This window comes from Erinaceus europaeus, chromosome X (genome assembly GCF_950295315.1).
Source record: "Erinaceus europaeus chromosome X, mEriEur2.1, whole genome shotgun sequence".
NCBI lineage: Eukaryota > Metazoa > Chordata > Mammalia > Eulipotyphla > Erinaceidae > Erinaceus > Erinaceus europaeus.
The window spans coordinates 108,091,568-108,104,965 of NC_080185.1; the positions used below are offsets into that span (position 1 = coordinate 108,091,568).

The 13,398-nt window shown below is 40.2% G+C and overlaps 1 protein-coding gene and 1 pseudogene across 1 annotated transcript in view; both read right to left on the reverse strand.

Moving 5' to 3' along the window:
• Nucleotides 1-13,398, reverse strand: part of IL1RAPL1 (interleukin 1 receptor accessory protein like 1) — a 1,270,353-nt gene that overhangs the window by 1,183,236 nt on the left and 73,719 nt on the right. The gene's annotated exons all lie outside the window — the stretch shown is intronic.
• LOC132536035 (U6 spliceosomal RNA) lies at nucleotides 12,869-12,967 on the reverse strand (annotated as a pseudogene).

Here is a 13,398-nt window from a genome sequence, read left to right on the forward strand (position 1 = left end):
ATATAATTTAATAAAATAATTCACAGCAAAGGGACCAAAACCAAACAAGCGCAAATTTAAAATTCTTTTTTTTTTTTTTCTGCCTCCTGGGTTGTTGCTGGGGCTCAGCGCCAGCACTACGAATCCACTGCTCCTGGAGCCCATTTTTCCCTTTTTTTTTTTTTTGCCCTTGTTGTTACCCTTGTTGTTGTCGTTATTATTATTGTTGTCATTGTTGTTGTTGGATAGGACAGAGAAATGGAGAGAGGAGGGGAAGACAGAAAGGCGGAGAGAAAGATAGACACCTGCAAATCTGCTTCACCGCCAGTGAAGCGACCCCCCCCTGCAGGTGGGGAGCTGGGGGGTTCAAAACGGAATTCTTACACTGGTCCTACGGCTTCGCGCCATGTGCGCTTAACCCCCACCCACTTCGCTACCGCCCGGCCCCCACAAATTTAAAATTTTAACTAGCACGGGTTAAGATATGTGTTTACTCAGACACTGCTACTCTTCTGGTTCTTACTATATAGTTCTAGGTACAAAGCAACAGTATCAATTTGTAAAACAGCAAAACATTTTAAAACCACCCACTAGCATACTTGGTTTTGTATTGTGGGATAACTGGACAATATACTTTTAGAATTTATACCTATGTCTCTTCTTTGCTGCCTTTTCTTCTTGGGCATCTTCTTTGACAATCTTAAGAGATTCTCCCAAATTTTCTTCACTGTCCGCTTCTCCACAGCACTCAGAATCAAGCAACTCTGGAATTATGCACACTAGTTGAACGCACGTACAAACCGTGCCCACTGTTTCTTTTCAGCAAGTTCCACACAAGCAAGGAAAGGACTACTTGGATGTAATTCTACAAAACTTTTCACTGAATAGCCAAAAGCACCATAAACTAAACACTTCTTATTGGGTAAGACCGGGTTCCAATTTCTGAAGTACCATTATAGGCAGGGCAGAGTCCAACTGTCGCGAAAGTTGTAAGCCGTTTGTTTGAGAAAGCACGGGAGAGCATGAAAGGAACTGACCCCACGTGTGAGCACGTGGTTGAACGTGGGTTTGCCGGGTACTGATTCCAACTATCGCGAGACAAGAGATCCAAAACTGTAAGTTCCAGAAAGCAGGGGAATGCGTAAACAAACGTTACTCCGCATGTGAGCACGTGGACGAACGTGCGTCTGCCTGGTACTGAGACCAACTATCGCGAGACAAGGCCTCCAAACCTGTGAGTTCGAGAAATAAGTGGAGTGAGTGAAAGGAACGTGACCCTGTACATGAGCTTGTGGACGAACGTGCGTCTGCAGGTGAGATCCTGCAGTCTGCTCAAGCACCAGAAGGCATACGCTTGCTCCACAGGTGATTCCTATTTGTAAGGGTTTTTTTTCTTTGTTATTTCCTCACACTTCTGTGGCATTGAGGGTATAGGAACCATTTTATTTTGTCACTAAACTCAGGAAGTGTATTTTTCCAAATGAACTTTATTTCTTATAAAGTATCATTTATAAACAGGTTTGCCCCCAGTGCAATTTTGTATTTTAGACACTCAAAGAATTTGTTTGCCATAAGAATACTCCACATGGGGATTGGGTGGTAGTGCATCCAGTATAATGCACATGTTACCATGTACAAGGACCTGGGTTCGAGCCCCTAGTTCCCACCTGCAAGCAAGGTGAAGCAATGCTGCGGGAGTCTCTTTCTCTTTCCCCTCCTGGCTCCCTCACAATCTCAAATTATCATTGTTTCTATCGAAGATCAGAGGGAGAAAGAATAGGAAAGCTGAGAAGCTGCTAACAGCGAGTGCTCTGATTGCATCGTCGGCAATGGTAGGATTTTCTGCCTTTAGCAGGCCAGTCAATAAGGAGTGACACCAAAGAGGTGATTATAATTTAATTTGGGTTAAGAATTAGAGTAAAGGTGACACGGACTAGCGGGGCTCCAGACTTCCCAGGCGGCGCCGGGCAAGGCGAGTGCGCCGGGCATTGTCCTCCGCCCGGGAAGGCGGCTCCTCCGCCAGTTGCAGAGCGCGGTGGGCAGAGGACCCGGAGAGAGCACTTTAGCTCGGGGGCTGCCTCTTGGGAGTCGCCAGGGTCCACCGCGACCCTGAGAGCAGATCCAAAGACTTTTTGAGTATAGCTCTCATTGGATCAAAGGACTTGGAGCTAGTTTTCATTTTCGAGAAATCCTTTAAAAAAGTCTGGGGGGGGGGGGTTTCCCGGAAGATGGCGGACGGAGAAGCTGCTAGCCTCTGAGCTCCGGACACACTCCCCTGGAGACAATAGGATTTTCTGCCTTTAGCAGGCCAGCCAATAAGGTGTCCTTAGACACCAAGGAGGTGACTATAACTTAATTTGGGTTAAGAATTAGAGTAGGGAAAAAAATTCTTTTTTCTTCCTTTTAATTTTCAAGCATAACTCCTTCCCCCCCCCATAAGCAGTCCCTGGGACCAGCTCCTAGCAGGATACCCCATACCACCAAACAGGGTTTTTTTTTTTTTTAATTCACTGATACACATTTGGGAAGTTCCTTGCACTGCTCTTTAATTACAACTCTTCTTCTTATCTTCTCCCTTTTCTCTCTTATCTCTCTCTCTCTCTCTTTTTTTAATCTTGTCATACACTTCTTTCTTCTTTGCCTTTCTGAATTTGTGAATTACTTTGGGGAAGAAATCTGACTCAGAGTAGACTCTCTATGTGTGTATCTCTGCTCTAGTTCCCTTTCCCCTCTTGTTACCCCTAGAATATACACTGGATAGTAGATTTGCATAACTGTCTATTCTTGCTATCCTCTCTTTCTTTTCTCTTTCTTCACTGGGATTTGGTTACTATTTTTTCACGGACTGGAGAAATTGTTTGGCTAACTGGTAATGAGTAAACTACTTCAATACTTACTTCAGTTGCTACTGTAATTCCGGAGGTTGGTGAGTGCAATTGTCATAAAGGTATTTAGTACAGTGTTACTTGTACTCAAGACACAACAACTGAGGAATAACAGAGCATAAAAAAAGAGAGAAACACATAAAAATAAAAAAAGGGTAGATTAAAAACAAATAAAACTGCTACCCCAATGAATGAAGACAAGAGCCCAGAAGAAACCACAAATCAGTCAGAAGTAACCATAGATAAGAAAAGTATGCAAGCAATAATAAACTTATTAATCACTGAAATGAAAACAACATTGGAGGAAAGGAGTGGCAGTATTAGGGAAACAACAGTTGAGACCCCCAAGGAAAATACTGATTATCTTGAGGCAATTAGAGAACTGAAAGCTGAAATAGCTGTAATGAAGAAAGAAGCTGAGGCAAGGGAAAGCAGACTAACAGAAGCAGAAAACAGAATTAGTCAGACAGAGGATGAGTTAGAGAAAACTAAGAAAGAGGTGAAAGAGCTTAAAAAGAGATTGAGAGACACTGAAAACAACAACAGAGACATATGGGATGATATCAAAAGAAGTAACATTCGTATAATTGGCCTGCCAGAGGAAGAAAGAGAGGAAGGGGAAGCAAATATTCTAGAGGAAATAATACAAGAAAACTTCCCAGACCTGAATAACAGAAAGGATATCAAGGTTCAAGAGGCCCAGAGAGTACCAAACAGAATCAACCCAGACCTGAAGACACCAAGACACATCATAGTCACAATGAGAAGAAGTAAGGATAAAGAAAGGATCCTAAGGGCTGGCTGCAAGAGAGAAACAAAAAGTCACATACAGGGGAAAACCCTTAAGATTATCTGCAGATTTCTCCACTCAAACTCTAAAAGCCAGAAGGGAGTGGCAAGATATCTATCGAGCCCTGAATGAAAAAGGGTTTCAACCAAGGATTATATATCCTGCTAGACTTTCATTCAAGCTAGATGGAGGGATCAAAACCTTCTTAGACAAACAACAGTTAAAGGAGGCAACCATCACCAAGCCGGCCCTGAAAGAGGTACTAAAAGACCTCTTATAAACAAGAACATCACTATAATACTTGCAATATATCGGAGTAAACAAATTGTTTTTTAGAACAATGGCACTACAATACATTAAATCCATAATATCAATAAATGTCAATGGCTTAAACTCACCCATCAAAAGGCACAGGGTGGGGGGATGGATCAGAAAACATAACCCAACCATATGCTGCTTGCAAGAATCCCATCTGTCACAACAAGATAAACACAGACTTAAAGTGAAAGGATGGAAAACTATCATACAGGCTAACGGTCCACACAAAAGGGCAGGAACAGCCATTCTCATCTCAGACACGATAGATTTCAAATTAAATAAAGAAATAAAAGATAGGCAAGGACATTACATAATGATTAGAGGATCAATCAGCCAAGAAGACTTAACAATTATTAACATCTATGCACCCAACGAGGGACCATCTAAATACATGAAGCATCTACTGAAAGAATTTCAAAAATACATCAATAGTAATACAATAATAGTGGGAGACTTCAATACCCCACTCTCACACTTAGACAGATCAACAAGCAGAGAACCAATAAAGATACAAGAGAATTGAATGAAGAGATTGACAGACTAGACCTCTTGGACATTTTCAGACTCCTCCACCCCAAAAAACTGGAATACACCTTCTTTTCAAATCCACATAACACATACTCAAGGATAGACCACATGTTCGGCCACAAAGACAGCATCAATAAATTCAAGAGCATTGAAATCATCCCAAGTATCTTCTCAGACCACAGTGGAGTAAAACTAACATTTAACAACAAACGGAAAATTATTAAAAGACATAGAATTTGGAAACTAAACAACATGCTCCTTAAGAACCACTGGGTCAGAGACTCACTCAAACAGGAAATTCAAATGTTCCTGGAAACTAATGAAAATGAAGACACAACCTATCAAAATATTTGGGACACAGCTAAAGCAGTACTGAGAGGGAAACTTATAGCCATACAATCACATATTAAACACCAAGAAGAAGCCCAAATGAATGACCTTACTGCACACCTCAAGGACTTAGAGGAAGATGAACAAAGGAACCCTAAAGCAACCAGAAGGACAGAAATCACTAAAGTTAGAGCAGAAATAAGCAACATCGAAAATAAAAGAACCATACAAAAGATCAATGAAGCCAAATGTTGGTTCTTTGAAAGATTAAACAAAATTGACAAACCCCTAGCCAGACTCACCAAACAAAAAAGAGAGAAGACTCAAATTAATAGAATTGTAAACGATGGAGGAGATATCACAACTGACACCACAGAAATCCAGAGAATTCTGCGAAACTTCTATAAAGAACTATATGCCACCAAGCTAGAGAATCTGGAAGAAATGGAACAATTCCTAGAAACCTATGCACTTCCAAAACTGAACCAAGAAGAACTACAAAATCTAAATGCACCAATCACAGACAAAGAAATTGAAACCGTTATTAAGAATCTCCCCAACAACAAAAGTCCCGGACCAGATGGCTTCACAAACGAATTCTACAAAACTTTCAGGAAACAGTTAATACCCATACTTCTTAAGCTATTCCATAAGATTGAAGAAAAAGGAATACTCCCTTCCACCTTTTATGAAGCCAACATCACCCTGATACCAAAAGCTGATAGAGACAGAACAAAAAATAAAAACTACAGACCAATATCTCTGATGAACATAGATGCCAAAATATTAAACAAGATCTTGGCCAACCGGATACAGCAACACATCAAAAAGATTGTTCATCATGACCAAGTGGGATTCATCCCAGGAATGCAAGGCTGGTTCAACATCCGTAAGTCAATCAATGTCATTCACCACATCAATAAAAGCAAAGCCAAAAACCACATGATTATCTCAATAGATGCAGAGAAAGCTTTTGACAAAATCCAACACCCATTCATGCTCAAAACTCTACAAAAAATGGGAATAGATGGGAAATTCCTCAAGATAGTGGAGTCTATATATAGCAAACCTACAGCCAACATCATACTCAATGGACAGAAGTTGAAAGCATTCCCCCTCAGATCGGGGACTAGACAGGGCTGTCCACTGTCACCGTTACTCTTCAACATAGTATTGGAAGTTCTTGCCATAGCAATCAGGCAAGAAAAAGAAATCAAAGGGATACAGATTGGAAGGGAAGAAGTCAAGCTCTCACTATTTGCAGATGATATGATAGTATACATAGAAAGACCTAAAGAATCCAGCAGAAAATTACTGGAAGTTATTAGGCAATATAGCAAGGTATCAGGCTACAAAATCAATGTACAAAAATCAGTGGCATTTCTTTATGCAAACACTAAATCTAGAGAAGAAGACATCCAGAAATCACTCCCATTTACTGTTTCAGCAAAATCAATCAAATACCTAGGGATAAAGTTGACCAAAGAAGTGAAAGACTTGTATACTGAAAACCATGAGTCACTACTCAAGGAGATAGAAACTGATACCAAGAAATGGAAAGATATCCCATGCTCATGGATTGGAAGAATAAATATGATCAAAATGAATATTCTCCCCAGAGCCATATACAAATTTAATGCAATACCCATCAAAGTTCCACCAAGCTTCTTTAAGAGAATAGAACAAACACTACAATCATTTATCTGGAACCTGAAAACACCTAGAATTGCCAAAACCATCTTAAGGAAAAGAAACAGAAATGGAGGCATCACACTCCCAGACCTTAAACTATATTATAAAGCCATCATCATCAAAACAGCATGGTACTGGAACAAAAATAGGCACACAGACCAGTGGAACAGAATTGAAAGCCCAGAAGTAAATCCCAACACCTATGGGCATCTAATCTTTGATAAGGGGTCCAAAGGATTAAATGGAAAAAGGAGGCTCTCTTCAATAAATGGTTCTGGGAAAACTGGGTTTTAACATGCAGAAGAATGAAATTGAACCACTTTATCTCACCAGAAACAAAAATCAACTCCAAATGGATCAAAGACCTAGATGTCAGACCAGAAACAATCAAATACTTAGAGGAAAACATTGGTAAAACACTTTCCCACATACACCTCAAGGACATCTTTGATGAATCAAACCCATTTGCAAGGAAGACTAAAGCAGAAACAAACCAATGGGACTACATCAAATTGAAAAGCTTCTGCACATCCAAAGAAACTATTAAACAAACAGAGAGACCCCTCACAGAATGGGAAAAGATCTTCACATGCCAGACATCAGACAAGAAACTAATCACCAAAATATATAAAGAGCTCAGCAAACTTAGCCGCAAAAAAGCAAATGACCCCATCCAAAAATGGGCAGAGGAAATGAACAAAACATTCACCACAGAGGAGATCCAAAAGGCTAACAAACATATGAAAAACTGCTCTAGGTCACTGATTATCAGAGAAATGCAAATTAAGACAACACTAAGATACCATCTCACTCCTGTAAGAATGGCATACATCAAAAAGGACAGCAGCAACAAATGCTGGAGAGGATGTGGGGACAGAGGAACCCTTTTACATTGCTGGTGGGAGTGTAAAATGGTCCAGCCTCTGTGGAGAGCAGTCTGGAAAACTCTCAGAAGGCTAGACATGGACCTTCCATATGACCCAGTAATTCCTTCTTGGGATTATACCCCAAGGACTCCATAACACCCAACCAAAAAGAGGTGTGTACTCCTATGTTCATAGCAGCACAATTCATAATAGCTAAAACCTGGAAGCAACCCAGGTGCCCAACAACAGATGAGTGGCTGAGAATGCTGTGGTATATATACACAGTGGAATACTATTCAGCTATCAAGGACAATGAACCCACCTTCTCTGACCTATCTTGGACAGAGCTAGGAGGAATTATGTTAAGTGAGCTAAGTCAGAAAAATAAAGATGAGTATGGGATGATCCCACTCATCAACAGAAGTTGAGGAAGAAGATCTGAAAGGGAAACTAAAAGCAGGACCTGATCAAATTGTAAGTAGGGCACCAAAGTAAAAACCCAGTGGTGAGGGGTAGACATGTAGCTTCCTGGGCCAGTGGGGGGTGGGAGTGGGCAGGAGGGATGGGTCACAGTCCTTTGGTGGTGGGAATGGTGTTTATGTACACTCCTAGCAAAATGTAGACATATAAATCAGTAGTTAATTAATATGAGAGGGGGAAATCAATTGTATGTCTCAAAGTTTCTCAAAAGACAAACTGAATCTTTTTAATATATAGGCTATGTATTTGATATGCGGACTCTCTCAAAAGCCTAGACCAAGTAGATTAGAAGCATCCAATAGCACAGCTATATACAAGATACTGGGTACTGTACAGCAAACCATAACAAAGGGACTTTTCCATGTTAACCCAATTAACAAATAATGTGATGATAATATTAACTATCGATTGTCTTTTTGGACCCTAAGACAGCAGGAACCTCACATCTTCACTATAGAGCCCCTACTTCCCCCAGTCCTGGAACCCTTGGATAGGGCCCACTTTCCCGTATGCATCTCCCAATCCAAACCAAATAATATTGCATCTGCCGATCACAACCTAACCAAAGCAACGATTGCCACCTCAACATGCTTCACCTCAGACTGTATCCAGAGACTTCACGTGTGGAATGACAACCCTTCAGCTTCATTACTCGGGTGAGACCTTTCCTTTTACAGTACACTCTAATTTCATCTCAGGTAGTTCACTTTCTAACAAAGTCCCATAACCTAGATATACACCAGTTTCTGTGAGAGAGAGCTTATGTGCACAGGTATCCATAAACTACTGCAAAATATATACCTGAAAGCACAAGTACACTAGAGTTTGCAGTGAGTACCTCCCTAACACTTCCTCTCCACTATTCCAAGTTTGGGATCCATGATTGCTCAACAAATTGTTTGGCTTCATATGTTAACTCTCTTTTCAATCACCAGGTTCCAGATGCCACCAGGATGCTGGCTAGGCTTCCCTGGATTGAAGACCCCACCAATGTGTCCTGGAGCTCAGCTTCCCCAGAGACACACCTTACTAGGGAAAGAGAGAGACAGACTGGGAGTATGGACCGACCAGTCAACGCCCATGTTCAGTGGGGAAGCAATTACAGAAGCCAGACCTACTACCTTCTGCAACCCTCAACGACCCTGGCTCCATGCTCTCAGAGGGCTAGAGAATGGGAAAGCTACCATGGGAGGGGTTGGGTTATGGGGATTGGGTGGTGGGAATTATGTGGAGTTGTACCCCTCCTACCTTATGTTTTTGTTCACTAATCCTTTCTTAAATAAAAAATTTAAAAAAAAAGAATAGGAAAGCTCTCAAGGGAGGGGATGGGATACGGAGTTCTGGTGGTGAAAATTGTGTGGAGTTGTACCCCTCTTATCCTATGGTTTCGTCAGTGTTTCTTTTTATAAATAAATTTTTAAAAATAAAGAAATTAAAAAAGAAATGGTAGTGAAAATCAGATTTAGGATTGTTTATAGTAACATGTTTGATGAATGTAGTCAACTGATACATGGAAATTAATAATAATTATGACACTTTGTTGGAGTTCTATAATATGGAAGGAAATAACAAATGTAGCTTCAAAATAAATTATATTTATTATTAAACTACAAAAAGGGGGGGACGGAGGTGGGGCGGTAGTGCATGTGGCGCAAAGCACAAGTAGTGGCATAAGGAACATGGTTGGAGCCCTGGCTCCCCACCTGCAAAGGGTCGCTTCACAAGCGGTGAAGCAGGTCTGCAAGTGTCTTTCTCTCTCCCTGTCTCCCCTCCTATCTCGATTTCTCTCTGTCCCATCCAACAACAACAATGGCAATGGCAATGGTAATGATAATAATAATAACAAGGGCAAAAAAAATGGAAAAAATCGGCCTCCAAGAGCAGTGGACCAAGCCCCAGCAATAACCCTGGAGGCAAAAAAGGGGGGGGAAGGTCCCTGGGATTTGTTGTTCAGGCACCAAACCAAAGCAATAACCCTGGTGGGGGAAAAAAGCAAGCAAGGAAAAAAAAACTGCTCATGGCAGCCAGGAAATGGTTTAGCTTGGGAGTGCGGGACTTGATTACTAGCATGGCATATATCATAGTGGTACTCTGCTATCTCTCTCTCTCACCTCCCCCATTCCCTCTCCCTCTCACAAACATATGAAATTGATAAAATAAGTTATTTAAAAAGAATATTCCATGTGGTCCGGGAGATGGCACAGTGGATGGGTCACTGGACTCTCAAGCATGAGATCCTGAGTTCAATCTCTGGCAGCACGTATACCAGAGTGATGTCTGGTTCTTTCTCTCTCTCTCTTCTTTCTCATTAATAAATTAAGTAAAAACCTTAAAAAAAGAATAATCCCATGTAATATACTTATATTAAAAAGATTTGGGGGGCCGTAAGATAGTTCAGCCAGTACAGTGTACACTTTGCCATGCAGGAAGACTCATTATATGAGCCCCTGGCCACCACACGAGGCATATTTGCTGAATTTTCAACTGAGTATCTCTTAAAAACTAACTTATATAGGTCAGCAGGTAACTCACCTGCTTGAGGACACACATTCCCCTGTTTGAGGATCCAGTTCAAGCCACAGCCACCAAACAGGGAGGAAACTTCACATATGGTGAAGCAGTGCTGTGGTATCCCTTCTTCTTTCTGTCTCTCTCTCTTCCTTTCCCTCTCTCCCTCTATTTAAAAATGAAGAGGGATTGGGCTAACTGGATGCAGAATCATGCAGGTATGGGGCCGTCAGCAATGACCCTCATGGCTAGTAATAATAATTATTATTATTTCTTATTTTTGATCTGGATATCCTCTATTTTATCTGGTAAGGGTTTTGATAAAAGTACAGTTATCATAATAAAAATATCTTGTGGTCCTGGTTAACTGCATTGTCTTATAATGTCAGCTGTCTAGTTGTCAGTCAGTGATGTCCAACCACAAAACTACACTTGTAGTACAGACTAATGTTACTAGTGAGGTAATGTTACCTGTGTTTTACTAGAGTAGATGTATAGTTTTTAAAAGGTATTCTAATAGATGTGTAACCACATCTAGTTCAGTAGGTCAGGTAGTTTGCCCCCAAAATGAATGCCTCCCTCTAAAAAGCAAACAGAAATCAGTGTATTCTTTTTAAATTATATTTATTTATTTATTGGATAGAGACAGCCAGAAATTGAGAGGGAAGGGGGTGATAAGGAGAGAGACAGAGAGACACTCGAAGCACTGCTTTACCATTCGCAAAGCTTCCCCCCTGCAGGTGGGGACCGGGATCTTGAACCCAGGTCCTTGCACATTGTAAGTGCGCTCAACCAGGTGCGTGGGCCACCACCCAACCCTAGAAATATATATATTTTATGTCATATAAATACATCTGCGTGAATGAAAGCACAAGAAAATTTTATTTCTAATCTAGCAGGTGGTCTGCAGCTTTCTTGCCACTTGAATAAAGAAGGCAACTGGCCTGGTACACCTTTCAGTAGCTGTAATCTCCTGTTATGACAAGCCTGACAAGTGATTTATTTGAGTTCTGAGCAAAGGTTTATTTAATTGTTCTGATCCAGTACTGAATCAAGACAGCAAAGAGCTTATAGGTAATGAATATGTGGGGGAAAGAAGACTTAGAGGTGTGGACAATACACTGGCTTGGATGAACTCTACAGAATATAGTAGAAAGACCAAAGGGAGGCAAAGACAAGCAGTACCATTGTTCACACTTAAAAGATTAAAACTCTAAAATAACTGGACAAAGTCAGCAATATGGAATCACCTTAGGGGAGATCAAAAAGAAAATTCAGCAAAGCTGAAAGAGACATGTAACCACATGTCATCATTGCAAGCCAAGGATGGTTAGACAGAAATAGCCCACTGAAGATATTTTTGACAGTCACTCCAAGTAAAATCTTATTCTATGAATCTTTGCTCTCATCATATTTTCCCAAACTGCAGTACTCACATAGATATAAATATAGAAATTGAAAGTATTTTCCTTCATGTTTAAAAATGTTAAAAGATACATTTTTAGACGGATGACAGTTCTGCTCAAAACACAATTGAATCGAGAGAGAAGGGAGAGTTACAATGCCATATATATATATGGCATTCCCCATGGATAAAAACTGGCTTTAAAAGTTACTTGCTTTTTAATGCATTTGAGTTGTTGTCTTAGCTGTTGGTTTAGAAGAAACACAAAAGATTTCTATAATTATGCACACTTTGCAAAGACTAGGCATTTAATATGCAATAAGACATTTTCTAGGGAAGTATGTCTGTGGTTAGAACGGAGAACAGGCTCCAGGGTTGTGTCAAGCTGCAAAGTGATATGTATGTGAATGAATTCTCAGGCTCATTAATCGTTTTTATACTTGAAGTGCTAAACTGTTAATGTTACACTGAGAGTGAAAATGAAGTAATTAAGGAGTTTAATAGCTACAGTGTTTTGAGGAGAAACAATTTGATAATGCTTCTTTTAATATGTTACTTAAATTGGATTTTTTGTTAAATTACAAAAAGCAGTTTCATCTATTGTGCACCTTTGAATGACACAAATCATTTGATTATATTTGTATATGTGGTCAATCTGTGGTTATATGTGAAGGCAGTTCTCAACAATAAAAGAAAGTCGGTGCTAAGGAGAGTACTAACAAACCTATCAGGTTCACACCTTTTTCCCTTTGATATTCTAAAGCATTATTTTATAGATTGCTGAATGGCCAGTGTTTGTTCCTTTGTTCCCAGTGCATCAGAGACTAATTATATACAGTACAGTACAGATTATTTGAAAATACAGTACAGATTATTTGAAAAGTAAAACAAGAAATTGCACAAAATAACTAGTATATTTTAAATATTTACTTGATAGAGACAGAGAGGAAGGTAGGAGAGAGAAAGATAACTGCAGCACTGCTTCACCACTGGCAAAGCTTCCTGGCTGCAGGTGGGGACCAGGGGCTTGAACTCATGTTTTTGCAGTAACATGTGCAGTCAACCCAGGGTGCCACAACCTGGCTCCCCAGACTGTTTTGACTATTTGATTTTGCATGTCATCCTTGCACAGGGACCATGCACTGTAGCATTCCAATTTTACTATATGTGTTGCCTTAGCATACACCTGGCTTATTTTTTAAATCAATGGATTCAACACATATAACATTACTTAGTCACATTCTGTACAATTTTCTAGTGACCTCAATTACCCTATGGACCTGGAATAGTGTGAAAACTCAAAGCAGCCCACACTGTGCCATACTGCTCTAAAGTTGGGGGTGTAGTGATTTGGTCATGAGCTTATACTCATTCACAGAAGGGCTGCATGACCAGGTTGCCTGCAGGCTGGGACTATGAACTTGTCTAGATAGGAAGAAGAACCAGTCATTCATTCATGTCAACCATCTCCGTTACTGGTTACTTCTGAATATCTAAGAAGACTGCAATATAATAGATTTAAGCTAATAATTAACAATTGTGGTTACAGCTTATAAACATGACCCTTCTCAGATAATGGATCAAATAAGTAAATCTATCAACCAAACATCAACTTAG